Below are 13,972 nucleotides of genomic sequence, written 5' to 3' on the forward strand. Positions count from 1 at the left end.
AATAATACAACATTTGAAAAAATTAATTATAACATTACCTATTTTTCCATGATCTTTCATGTTATCTAAATTAATATAGCTTATATTTCTTACTTATCAATATTACTGTAATTGAGAATATTTTACTTTTTTATGGCTAGCATAAAAAATTGAATGTCCTATTTAGGAGAATAACATTAGTTGAATCTAAAAGAAAAAAAGTTCTACAAGAATAATTACGTTACATATATTCAACGAACTTTTTCTGCTATACAAGATGAATTTTGTGTTCAATACTTAGTAATTACTTGCTATATTATGTGGAACTTTTTAAACTAAAAATATTTCATTTTGTATGACTCCTTATTCAACACATATATTATTTTTATGGTTACAGATCCTATAGTTAAGTCTCAGAAAGATCGCCTACAAAAAAGTGCCACCCAATTTTACCCAGACAAATTTGTCTTAAAAGTAAGAGAGAAGTGCAACTTAGCTCAAAATGCTGTCATAACAATTTTAGATGGTGTAAAAAATTTACTGGATGAATATCTTTCAGTCATTTTTGTAAGTTACCAATTCTTTTGCACACTAAGTATTTTCTTTTACAGAACTATATATCAGGCACAATTTGTATGCATTAATTTTAACTAGGGAGAATAAATAGAAAGCAAAATCTAGAAACTGAAGATGTTAATTTTAAGAGGTGTATTGTTTTTGTAAAAGATAAATATCCTCCATCAATTTTATTTTCATCGCTTGGAACAAGAAACTCATTACACAAAGTGCTAAATTAACATGGAGATCATGGGAACAAAGTTTAAGTGGAAAAACCATAAAGTTGGACGATGTGTTATTTCGAAGCTAAAGGAGTGACGGACAATGCATACACAGTTCCATTACTTGAAAACTTGAAAAATTTCTTTAAAAATTCCTAATTCAGATCAAACATTTTAAATTTCAAGATGCACAAAGATGGATTGTGTAAAACTGTTTTGATTATTTACCACTACCGAAAAAGTACATTTTTTTAAAATATCTAGATGCCATTGGCATTATTTTTACGATGATGATTAAATTAAATACAATTGCATGCAACTAAAAGAAGAAACAAAAATACTAAAAGAATTAAAAGCTTTAGATAAAATTTTAAAGAAATTTTCTTTCAAAATAAAAGTTTTGAAAACTGATGGAATAGAAACAGAGGTTTATCAGCAAAAAAAGAAATTTAAAGATTCACTTCTCTTTTGTGCAGGAGATACTTCCGCATCTGCAGCGTTAGATGGCTATAAGGAATCTGTATCTGTTCATCATCCTTGCCAAACTTGTATAACTGTAAAGAAAGTTTTAAATTATAATTTGATAAGTGACATTTTTAACTACAAAAAAAGACTCAGCATAAAGATCACATTGCATGTGTATCTGATGACACTTTAATAAAAGCAGCGATAGAATACTGGAAAACATTTTATGGGGTGAACAGGAAAAGACCTCTTACGGAAATAATCAGTGTAACGACGTGTCTGTCTCAAGACACCATGTATATTCTCATAGAGGGTTCTTTATAGACACTGTGTACTCTCATCCTCCAGCGTTGCATAGCTTATTTAAAGTTATTTGTAGTAGACAATTTCAATGAAAAATTAGACAAGTTCGATGATACCTAAAAAATGATAAGCCTGCTTACATATCAAACGATCATCTTTTACCCCAACATACTTTACGACAGAGTGCTGCTCAAACTCTCATTTTAGCCTATACATTACTTTTCCTTATCTACAAACGGAATGCTATTTAGAAAAAGCAATCGAGTCTTTCGTAATGCTATTGTAAATTACAAATATTTGCTTACCCTACAAGATTTCAGATGAAACCGTCGATTACTTAGTGCTCATGATTAAAAGATATGTAACTAACTTCTAAAAGCTATATCCTCATGAAATGGTACTTAAATTTCACTTTTTAGTTCATCTGACAAGATACAGTCGGCTTGTTGGACCTCCTAAACAGCAGTGGTGTTTTATATCTGAAGCGTTACACTTTAACTTTAAAGAATTAATTCCCCTTATCAGAAGTTTATAAAATATTGAATTAACTTTAGCGTACCGATACCTAACAGAAATGTATAGAAATTTCATGTCCTATTTTGGTATGCAGTCCAGAAGTTTCTTTTATAAAGCTGATATCGTTTATCTTGGTCAAACAATTCTTTTAATAATTCCACTCGTGACGTCTGCCAGGGAATGACTGACTTGGTGTCATAGTGGCTGGCTTTACATAGTCTTTTAGTCAACGAATCGTTGCTGAAAATGGCAGTAAAAATTTTTTTGTTGGCAAGGTAGTTTAACGTTAGATGGCTCTTCAAAGAACCAATGAGATTGATTGTTAAGTAGGAAACGTAAATACTTATGATGGCCCTGAAAAGGTCTAGAAAACTTTCAGCTATTCCTTGTTGTTACTCTTGATGGAGATCTGGTTGAATGTAGCAGCTCTTATTCTCAGAGTCTATGCGTATGGAGACCGTACTGGAGGGAGGTACGCCACTGACCAAAGAATATCTTGTCTTCGGGTCGTTCTCCAGATAACCAACCGCTCATCGTTAGTCGGAAAAGTGGGCCTGGAGAATACCTTCTCTGTGGGTATACCGTTAGGACGATCACTGAGAAGGAGGCCGTTTTGGCTGCCTGAACTCCTCAGAGTTGTTTTCTCTGGTTTGCTGTTGAAGCAAAATCTGCTCTGGTAGCCCCAGGATAGTTGAAAGAACGGCCATGAAACCCCAAAATTCTAGAGGAGATTGTGCTTTGGCTCGACACGTCTCCTGGTATTTTGCTGGAAACATTAGCTTTTAGAACACTTTTTTAATGGTGGCACTCGTCAATCTTGGTGGTTCGGGATAAAGTTCAACGTAAGTCGCTTGTCCATTAGAGGACAGTGTTGTTGGTAGCCGGGATATCCAGTGGCACATCTTGCAGCTCTTTCCTTTGTGCACTGCCATTGATCGACTGTAATTATCGGTAATTTTCTCGGGGATATGATAACTGGACTTGATTAATACTATTGCAGGTAGCTTCGATTTAACTTCTACGCAACTTGGCAGATCCTACTGAACTGAAATGAAAAACTAGCGTATTTTTACACAAATTTGATGTTATTTGTTGCTATTGTCATTGATTTTATCAAGATAAAATAATACTAAAATCATCTAGGAAGTGTCAAGAACCACTATACAAAATTTCAGTGAAATCAGTTGAGTAATTTTTGAGATTAACGATTACAACGGTCTTAACGACTTTGCTTTTTATGCTAGCAAGATAACAGTAAATTAAAAATAAGTTTACGAATCTGTTTTGTCGTGCTCCTAGCCAAAGAAACTACGATGTACCACATATGTTAGTTAGCACTATTGATAAAAGTAGCATTAGTTCCTCTGAGTCAAAAATGTGTAGCTATAGTTACACGTATAAATAATAACTATATTTATAGCTATAATGACCTACATCTTAAACTATAATCAACTACAATGTAGCTATAAATTATTGTGAATAATACCTGTCAAATGAAGATTTTCGTAGCTATAAATTTTGCTCGAATTTTAAAGAAAAATTATTTCTAAATCTCACTTTTTATAGAATATGACATACACTAGTAGTGTTATCACTTTAGGGTAACACCAAAACTGAGGGCTTCTTTAAAACAAGAAAAAAAAAAGTTTGTTACTATAAACTTTTTAAATATTGTGGGAAAATTCTGAAATCCCCCAGTTTTTAAGTTGTCATCCACATGATAACGCGTTTTACGACTAGTGTAACTTAAGAACCAGATTAAATAATAATTTGTCTTTAAAATTCGCACAAAGTTTGTGGCTATAAACACGTACATTTTACAGCTATTATTCACAATAACTGTTAGCTACTTTGATTATAGATGTAGGTCATTATAGCTACACTTATAGTTATTATTCATAGATGTAATTATAGCTACAAGTTTTTAACTGAACTGGCTGGGTGTCAGTTGATCTCACAATTAAACCACCATGAGAAAGTTTGAAAAGAGGCGAAGATAAAATTTTGTATATTGGATGTCGAATTTGATTACGTAAAATTGTAATATCCCTTACCCCCTCTTTACGTTATCAATAGTGAACAAATATTACACCTCCCGTGCCCCCTAGGTGTTTACCTATAACGAATAAACAGCCCCTTGGCAAGGCCTTCTAAACGAATGTCTGATATTAAGCATTCGAAAGCACCCTTAATATCCGAGAAAAATGCTATAGTACTCTCATTTTTGAAGAAGGCTTGTTGAACATTTATAGTTAAAACTGCAATGTTGTATGTACAAGACCTACTTTTGTGGAAACCAAATTGGCGGTTCGGGATTAGCTTATTTTTTTTTTTAACGATCATGCGAGTCTCATATTTTTTCTAAAATTTTTAGCGGACAGTTAGCTAGTGCAGTTGGTCTGATTTTTTCACTATTGCTTTTGGGTGTGAATACAATAAGAAAGTCATGCCAACTATTTGGAAAATAAACAATAAATAAAAAGTTAAGAATTTTGTAATCGATTTGATCTATTCTTGGGTATAAGTTAAAGTTTACGTTTTTAAGTGTAATTGATAGTTCTTTGTACGTAAATAGCTCATTCAGTATGTTGTTATTGAGAAGATTACTTTCATCATTACATCATTATCATACATTACAGATTCATCTAAGGTAAGGCTGTAAGGTATAGTTTGACTGTTTGAACAGTGTTAGTCGCTGCCTCAAAGCATATGATGTGCGTTCATATTTCTCACTAATAGGAAGTTCCTGTACACTTTGATTTTTCCTGAATTGGACATTTTATTATAATCACGATTATTATTACTGTGTGGAGGTCTGCAGCATACTGTTATAAGTAATTCTCCCCTTCTGGTTTCAACACATATTGCTATTGCTAATATGGTCGAGTTTATATCTTAATCCTCCTAGGAGAATAAGATATTTTTCCAGATAAATAACGCTATAGCCTTTCCAACCTAGTCAGTTCTATCAAATCTGCAAGTGTTGAAACCTTTTAAGTTATAAGTATGTTTTAGCTTTAGCCAAGATTTTATTATAATAATTATATCATAATCATCATAGTATTTTTTAAGCTCGAGCTTATTTTTTGTATTTTGTGCATTCCATTGCAGTATTCTTGGATCTTTGATTATTTTTTTCCCCTTCGATTTTTAATTAAAATGTAGAAATATTATAATTTTCTTTTATTGATACTAACTTTTGATGTAATTGAGTTGCGTTAGTAATTTATAAAATGTGCTTGAGCTTCTTTTAAATAATGTATCATTATCTAGAGACTTAAGATTCTAAGGGTGCCTGTACATAGGCGTCTTGCAGTCTGAAGACTGCCAGCCAAAGCTCGTTGTGGGAAATTCGAAGAAAAGTGGAATTTTTTTTTAAGTAAACACAGGCACGCTATACATCCTAAGAAGCCTGCGTTTATTATTGCATGTTATCTAATCGTCAGAAAAATGAGTGGGAACGTGGGTGTAAGTTTTTTTATACAAATACTTTAGTAAATATAATCAAAACAGAAACATAACCTAATTATGAAATAAGTTTTATATGAATTTTTATCAAAATTTTTTTTTTTCAACTTTTTTAGTCACTGACATTCAGAGAATGCACTGAAAACCTGGACCCAAGCAGTGATTTGTGGAAACAGAATTGTTTAGATAGATTTGTTCCTTTAGAATACGTACTGGTATCTAATGACAGTAACCAACTATTTCCGAGTGAATATTTATTTTATTTTGAGACCCTTTTCTACTATTATGACTAATCGTATTACTTAAATTTCATTTACAATGTATGTATTTCAGTTTTAACGACAAAGTTGACTCCTGCAGCTGACAATATCAGCATCGATGATTCTGATTGTAAGAACAATGCTTCAGCCAATACTGATAAAGATGCATATGATAAACCTTTAATTGCAGCTGTCAAGAAGATTCCCCCCTTGTGGAATCACAAGATCCCTATCGAAGATCGTACTACTTTAAACAACAACACTCTTTGGCTAGACGTAAGTAAAGAGATGTAAGTAGAAGACGTTAAAGACTTTAAAAGCAGATGGGAATCTCTTCGAAACAAGTACACAAAAACAAAAAAGCGAGTAATTGAGTACATGGCTAGTGGGTCAGCTGCTTTGGGGAAAAAGGACCTGTCACAGTCATTTCTATTCTATGTAATGATAACGTTCCTAAATGATGTGATTGATTCAGCACCGTAAGTGTTCACTATGTTTTTATGCACAGTTGTTTGTATGTCACTGAACATCTATTATTTGACTTTAGAATGGTTTCTTCTGTAAGAAATCGTGTTGACGATGATGCTAATACGTCAATCAACGTGGAGGAAGCCCTTGAAGAATAAGAATCAGCTGCACCAGACTTCTACCCAAAGAAGTTTAGAAAAAGTATGTACATATTCATAGAACTTTCAAATAAATGATAAAATACAATGTCATTCATTAAACACGGTACGATTGTTGCAGGACCAGTTAATAGTAAAGTTGCTGACTTTGATAGTGAAATTTTGTCTTGTCTCAAGGAAAATAAACCTTTAGACGGTGTGGATGGATTTTTGCTGCATGTTGGAGAAATCCTTCGTGATATACCAGTAGGCTCGAGACTAGAAGTTCAAATCGAAGTATTATCCTTACTGAACCGAAGAAAAAAAAGTTTTCTTTAATAAGATTTTATGAGAGTAAGATTGTTACCATAAATGTACAGTACATATTCGTCAAGTTACACTCTTAACCAAAAGTAGGAAAATGAACACTCAAAAGTAGGAATTATACAAATCAAAAGTATAAAACCAGTAATACCTACTTTCCAAAAGTATAAACGTTATTTTCCTTCATTGAAAAGAAGAAATCAAGTCATTTCATCTTTTAAAAAGTAGGAAGTACGTCTTTTATACTTTGCAAAAGTGTATATCGAAATTTTGTTCTTTCAAAAGTACAATATTTTTAAATTATACTTTTTAAAAGTATTATCTTACAATTTATACTTTTCAAAAGTATAAAATTGAGAATTTAGATTTTTCAAAAGTACAAAATTGAGAATTTAGACTTTTCAAAAGTATAAGTACGTATAATTAACACGTATAAGCGCTCCCTCGCTACATGATGTATATATAGTATACACTAGGGATATCTTTTGTATACAACAATCTCAACATAACCTGCTCATCCTCGTTTTGACATTTTTTTTACTTGACATTTTTGTAACTTTTCTATTTTAATGAAGTGAAATAATGTAAAAAATGTCGTTAGATCTGCAACTACCAGAGGTAAGTACTTACTTTGAACGAATTTTACTGCCTGCATGCTTACACGTGTATATTCGAATGACTCGATCCGAAAAATTTCTACAGGGAGTTTTTCAATGTCCAAATACACTTGGACAGTACTTATTGAGTAAAGAAGTCGACGCTAACGCTGCTGAAATTTTTAAAGGTGATAATTTTTTTAATTTAATTCCATGAAGAAATCTGTACTGATGACGAATGTTTAAAAGTATTCTCAAAACTTTAAAAAGTGCTCCTTTTACTTCAGAGTCCATATCTTACCGTATATGAATAGCTGAACTAAAAGCTTTATAATCTTACATATATGATACAAACGAACTTGTAACAAACGTCAGTTGGTTTTGACATTTGAAAATTTATAATTACTTTATTATAGTTTGTTTTTACTGATTAAAGCCTTGAATGGTATGCTCAGATGCATCTGACTCAGTTTTAAATTTGTTTGCCTTGGAATCTATGAAAAAAAAGTGAGAAATAATTATTAGAAAGACAATTTTTTAGTCGAACCAAAAAAAGTCAAGTATATACAAAAATCAAGTGTATCTTTTTTTCTATGCTTCCTACAGAAAAAGTGTAGGAACGCAAAGTTGTTTAAAAAACATTTTCTGAACATGGTAGCCATTTTCAGTCACTTTTAATCATTAGGAAAAGATTTTGATTTTGACGGTGGGACCGACAGCCTAAATTTTGACTTTTTCTCACTTTGAAGTGGTCATGCTTCTTAAAGTAGGCATTTTTTAGATTCAACTTTTGATTTCCATAAGAAAAATGTATTGACTGAAATTTTAAGATTTGTTTAACTTATGAATGGATCTAGGAAGATTCCATGTTTTCATATAAACAAACTTTTACCAAGTGTCAGATGGCTTTGACCATTAAAATATTATGAATATTTATTTCAGTTTATTTTTACTGCCTAAAGCCTTCAATGGTATACTCAGATGCATCTGACTCAGTTTTTTAAATTTGTTTGCCTTGGAATCTATGAATAAGAGTGAGAAATAATTATTAGAAAGACAATTTTTTAGAGTCGAACTAATAATTTCTTTGAGAGAAAAAAACTAATTGAAATTTTGAAACTTTTCTGACTGTTACACAGGCTTTGACAGATTTCATGTTTTCATGTATTCAAGCTTGCATTCTTACAAAAGTTACGTAAGTACTGAAATTCGTAAGAGTAACATTGTAATACGTCCCAGTTCATATTTTAGATTAGAAATATGGGTTAAAACCAATTACCAGTTTTGATTAGCTCTCTAAATGATTGTATAGTAAGCTTGTCCTTAGGAATGATTAGCATAATTAATAAAAAGTTTAGAATTTGACGTGAATATTGTACATTCCGATTATTATATATTTACATATAATTATTTTTTCATATATGTATTATTATACATTATTGTATGTTTATTATTAGTATTATTACGTTTCGAGTTTAACTTGAATCATAATCAAAGTTTTTTTAGATGCTTTTCATTACGAATTTCAACAAATCAACTTATTACACTGTTCACACTACTTCAAAATCAAATTATTACACGCATTGTGACACAATTTCATAATACTTAAGTAACATTTTTGTAAACTTTTTTGATACTTTTAAATAGTATCGTACATAAATAATATCTGATCGTGAAATAAATTTAGAAGTATATTACAATTTGGTCATTAGGTCGCCTAAAATATAGTATTAATCTAATATTATAGAAATGGCTAATTTACAAAATCTTATTCCAGGATAATAAATAAGCAGAGTGCAGGGCCAACGTATTTTTTCTTGGTATTTCCTGTCTAAAATCTTACATCCAAATCCTCATTACCCATTTAACTTATCATGGCTCACATTGGATGTTGTTTTTGCGATGCTTATTTCAATGATATTGTTAGTCTTAAAAATCATTTTAAAAATGATCATTGTATCAAGTTATCGAAGAGTCTTACAGGTAGATTTATTTGTAAGTCAGACAACTGTTTGAAACAATTCAACAGAGTCAAGGATTTAATCTTTCACATAAACAATTTCCACTGCGAGAACAAAGAAGATTGCGATGGTAAGACTACTGATTCCGGTGAATCGATGTTTTCAACACCTTTGACGTTTGACGAGGAGATCTCTATAATGATAGCTGATTTGCATTTGAATACGACTATAACAGGCAGCGATCTAGGGAAGTTTGTTTCATGTACTGAACAATTTCTTTCTGAAGTAAAGAATAAATTGTGTTTGAAAGTAGAAAATTTTTTGAAACATAAGAAAATTGATATGGATGATAAAGAAGTCGATGTCTTTTTACAAAACTTGAGAGCAAAGGCGTCCTATTCTCAATATGTAACAATTCCAGGGCAAATCCGAGCATTGAAAAAAAATTACCATTTCATTGATGCCAAAGATATTTTATTAGGTCGTCGTCCAATCAAAAAATATAATGAAGAAACTGGATCGTACGAAACAAAATTGGTAGATGTTGAGTTTCAGTACGTTTCCGTAATTGATACTTTAAAGCTCGTATTCTTCAATAGAGAAGTTATGGACTACATTCATACTCGCTTATAGGAACCTGAAGATAATATGTTATTGAGTAGCGTCATGGATGGTGAAAATTTTAAGGAAAACTTATTTTTTCAAAAATACAAAGATGCTATAGGATTACTCTCTATTTTGATGAGTTTTTGGTGAATAATCCTTTGGGTACAAAAACACACCAACAGAAGATTGGTGCACTATATTTTCAAATAGAAAATTTACCACCTCATTTCCACAGCTTTATTGGAAATGTTCATGTTTTAGCTTTTGCTCGCAATGCCGACATAAAAGAATATGGTATTAACGAATTCCTCAGACCATTTGTGTATTAAATGAAACAATTGGAACAGGACTGCGGTGTTTCTGTAAAAATAAATGATCAAGATCATATTTTTCGTGCCACATTACTCAATGTTTGCGGTGATACACTAGCTGCACATGAAGTGCTTCGATTTCTCGGGTCATCTGTGAATTTTTTTTGTAGAACTTGTATGATAACAAAACATGAGAGAAAATATTTTCCAGACAATGTTGCAAAATTACGATGTAAAGAATAACACAAAAAACATATCGAAGAAATTAAAAAAGATAAAAATGCAACAACTGGTACAGGGGTGAAAGAAGAAAGTTTATTAAATGAGTTAACTTACTTTCATTGTACCACAAATTACTCTTTCGATGCAATGCATGATATTTTGAAAGGGCTAGTTCATTATGATCTTAAGTTAGTTATGTTGCATTTGATCTCATCTGGAAACTATAAAATAACTTGTGATTTAATTAATCAACGATTGAAATCATTTGATTACGGACTATGTGAAGTGAAAAATAAACCATCCTTTGAATTTTTCTATTACTCATCTTCGTACTGTTTCATCTGACCATAAGCTTCAAGAACGTGCAGCGCAGATGTGGTGTTTGTTAAGAGTTTTTCCATTTATAGTAGCTGACAGGGTACCAGAAAATGATCCATACTTACAATTTATTTTAACACTTAACAAGATCAATGAAATCGTATTCGCTCCAAAGTTATATTCGTCAATTACACCCTATCTACATGAATTAATTTATCAACGGAAACAAACATTCAAACAATTATTTCCAAATGAGTTTGCAATAAATAAAGCGCACCACTTAGATCACTACCCAATGTGCATAAATAAAAATGGACCTCCAGCGCATCAAAATTGTTTCATGTTTGAAGCAAAACATAATATGTTCAAAAAATATGGAAGTATTTGTTGTAATTTTCAAAACACTACTAAAAGTATTATCTACATTAGTCAAATGTTGCAGTGCAGAATTTGGGGAACGAAAGAAGAACATGTGCGTAAAAAAGTGCAACATGATTTTACAGACATTACTGAAACTGTAACTGAGACTACCAAGATTTTCTCTGAAGCTGGAATAACACCTTTGGAAGCCATTGTTTCAGCTTCTACCGCTTATGTATTCGGTACAAAATATGCGAAGAACATATTTGTAGCAATGAAGAGCGGAGTTTTTACATCAAGAAATATGCCTACTTTTGGAAAAGTAGTTCGTATATTCATTGATAAAGATATACATTTGTATTGTGAAGAATTTGTGACAGAGTTCTTGGAAGAGTCACTGAATGCCTACAAAATAAAAAAAGGATCTAATTTTCGTCTAATCAGCACCGACAATTTATGCGATTTGAAACCTTTATCTGCATGGTCCTGTTATTATTCAACCTCAAAATATATTTGTTTAAAATACTTAGTTGTATAAAGTGCGTATTAATAACATAAGTCTTCATATATCCTACTGTATATTATCTCATCTAAGTTTCACGTGTATACTTACGCTGGCCCGGATGGAGAATAACTTGATCAAAAATCTCTAACTTTCAATAGCATTGGAAAATCTGAGTGCAGATTTTTTTCATCCGGGACATTTTATAGAATCTAGTGTATGAAACATTTTTTTTTTTTTTATTTCAAAAATAAATTTTAAATAACATAACAATGCGCAGATTTTTTTATTTACATAGATTTTATCACAGCATAGATGATCATATTTGATGACTTGATTCTTACAAATTTTTGTTAATATTTAAGTACGATCAGTCAGCCATGGGTCTTGGTATTATAATGGCTATAATGATAGCATGTGTAATATAGCATGGTAATATCTTTTCCCACATCTACAATTACTATTGGAAGCGAGAATGACATGCTCTCCTTGTTTAGGGTAATTTCCATGTTAAATCTTATGGTGTAAAATTAGTTGTGAAGTCAAAAGTGGCTGCCGTCGATATTCTGAGGGGAACGTTCCATGTTAACAAGCCAATCAGCACCCCCGTCTGTCCTCCCCTCCAACTGTACTTGTGCTCCCAATAGTCCATAAAGTTCATTTTGCACACCCAGGTTACCTTGATGTATTATATCAAATTTTTATTGAAAAATAAAATAACTGACACCTGTCGACCAATCAGAGCACTAATTGATATGTAACGTACCATTTTTAGTAATAAGATTATGTATCCATGATCACGTTAACAATTACGATGTAATTCGAAAAATCGACATTTTATATCACAGAAATATTTATATAACGAAATAGAAAGAAATGTTTAAGTGCTACCCCTAATTTTTTCTCTTGTTACGTGGTACTTGTATTGCAAGCAATTGTTTTATTATTAAGTTCAAGAAAAACTTCAAAATTTATATTTTAAATAACTATAACTATACTTAGTGAATTTTAAATGTAAAAAATCTACCTGTGACATAATCAAAAGACAAATTTTGGAAAATCTGTGAGCACTATCATTTTTGCATGTAAATCATCGAACTTTAAAAAAAAATTTATTTTTTCGTTTTCAAACCATTCTATTATGCCTATCCATGTACATCTTGTACAAACATCCTACATCCTTATTGAGAAAAAATGATAGAACTACAGCGCCAACGTTGTTGATATCCAGAACATACATGCCATCAAAATTGTTGACCATTCAGGTAACTTATAACAATTTTCAATTGTGTGTGTATTCGTAAACATGTAATTTAATATATACTATACTCATAAATAAAACTGAATGTACTCACCAAATTCTAGCCACTAAATTCCTACACAGAATTCTACTTTATGCATCCTTATAACAATTAGACCTTTTATCTTCTTAATCTAGTGAACTGTAGGGATACATCGCTTAGTTTTGGAAGCACTTAAAGTAGAATTTGGTATTTGTCAATTAAACCGCTAGGATTTAGCAGCCTCTGTAGCTTTGTAGCTTACAAGCTATAAAAATTTTTAAAAATTAGAAAAAACCGATTGCAAATATGCAATAATAAGCCGATAAGGAACGTCTACTTAAACTAAAATCATCAATAGATTTTAAAACATTGAATAGGTAAACAATTGTATGTGCACTAGTTTGAAATTAATATCTTATTCCAAGAATTTGTACAAATTAATTTAATATTTACGTTCATCCAATGAAAATCAAACTGGTATGTAAATCGTCAGTTTCCTTATATAATACACCAATTCTATCACTTACACTGTTAATTAGGAAGCAAGACACGTATTTATTATCCACTCGCAAACATTGTATAATAATAACAAAACTTCCTAAAAACACGATATTGTTACGTGCGTATGATTTGAATAATTAACAATATTTAAATCGAAACTTATTTTTATCCTACGGGTGTCATTATTTCTGTTTTTCAGATAATTTGATAGATGGTATGACGTTAATTTTTATGACAGACACAGATTTCAAGAATTTGGGAATTCATTTAATGGGGACCTCTCATAAAACTGCGAACGATAGTGGAGGAATTGAAAGTAAGTCGCTTAAAAAGTATTTTTTAATAACGATTTTTATTGATTATACCTAATTAGAGTTTATATGAGATTGAAAATCAGTAGAAAATCATCCTGATCAGAAATAGTAGGTTTAGGTCATAATAGTAGGGCGGTAATTTCCAAAAGTATACATTTTTAAAGGGTAACATTCATATACTGCCTGCTGCTCTGGACAACATTAAAGTAATTGATCATGAGGAAGATGAGGTAGTTGTAGATAATATAAAAGTTCAGGAGAACTTAAAAGATAACAAGGAAGATGAAATCGCCTCAAAT

Source organism: Copidosoma floridanum, unplaced genomic scaffold (genome assembly GCF_036245765.1).
Source record: "Copidosoma floridanum isolate Cflo_tuat_1 unplaced genomic scaffold, Cflo_Japanese_pri ptg000029l, whole genome shotgun sequence".
Classification (NCBI taxonomy): domain Eukaryota; kingdom Metazoa; phylum Arthropoda; class Insecta; order Hymenoptera; family Encyrtidae; genus Copidosoma; species Copidosoma floridanum.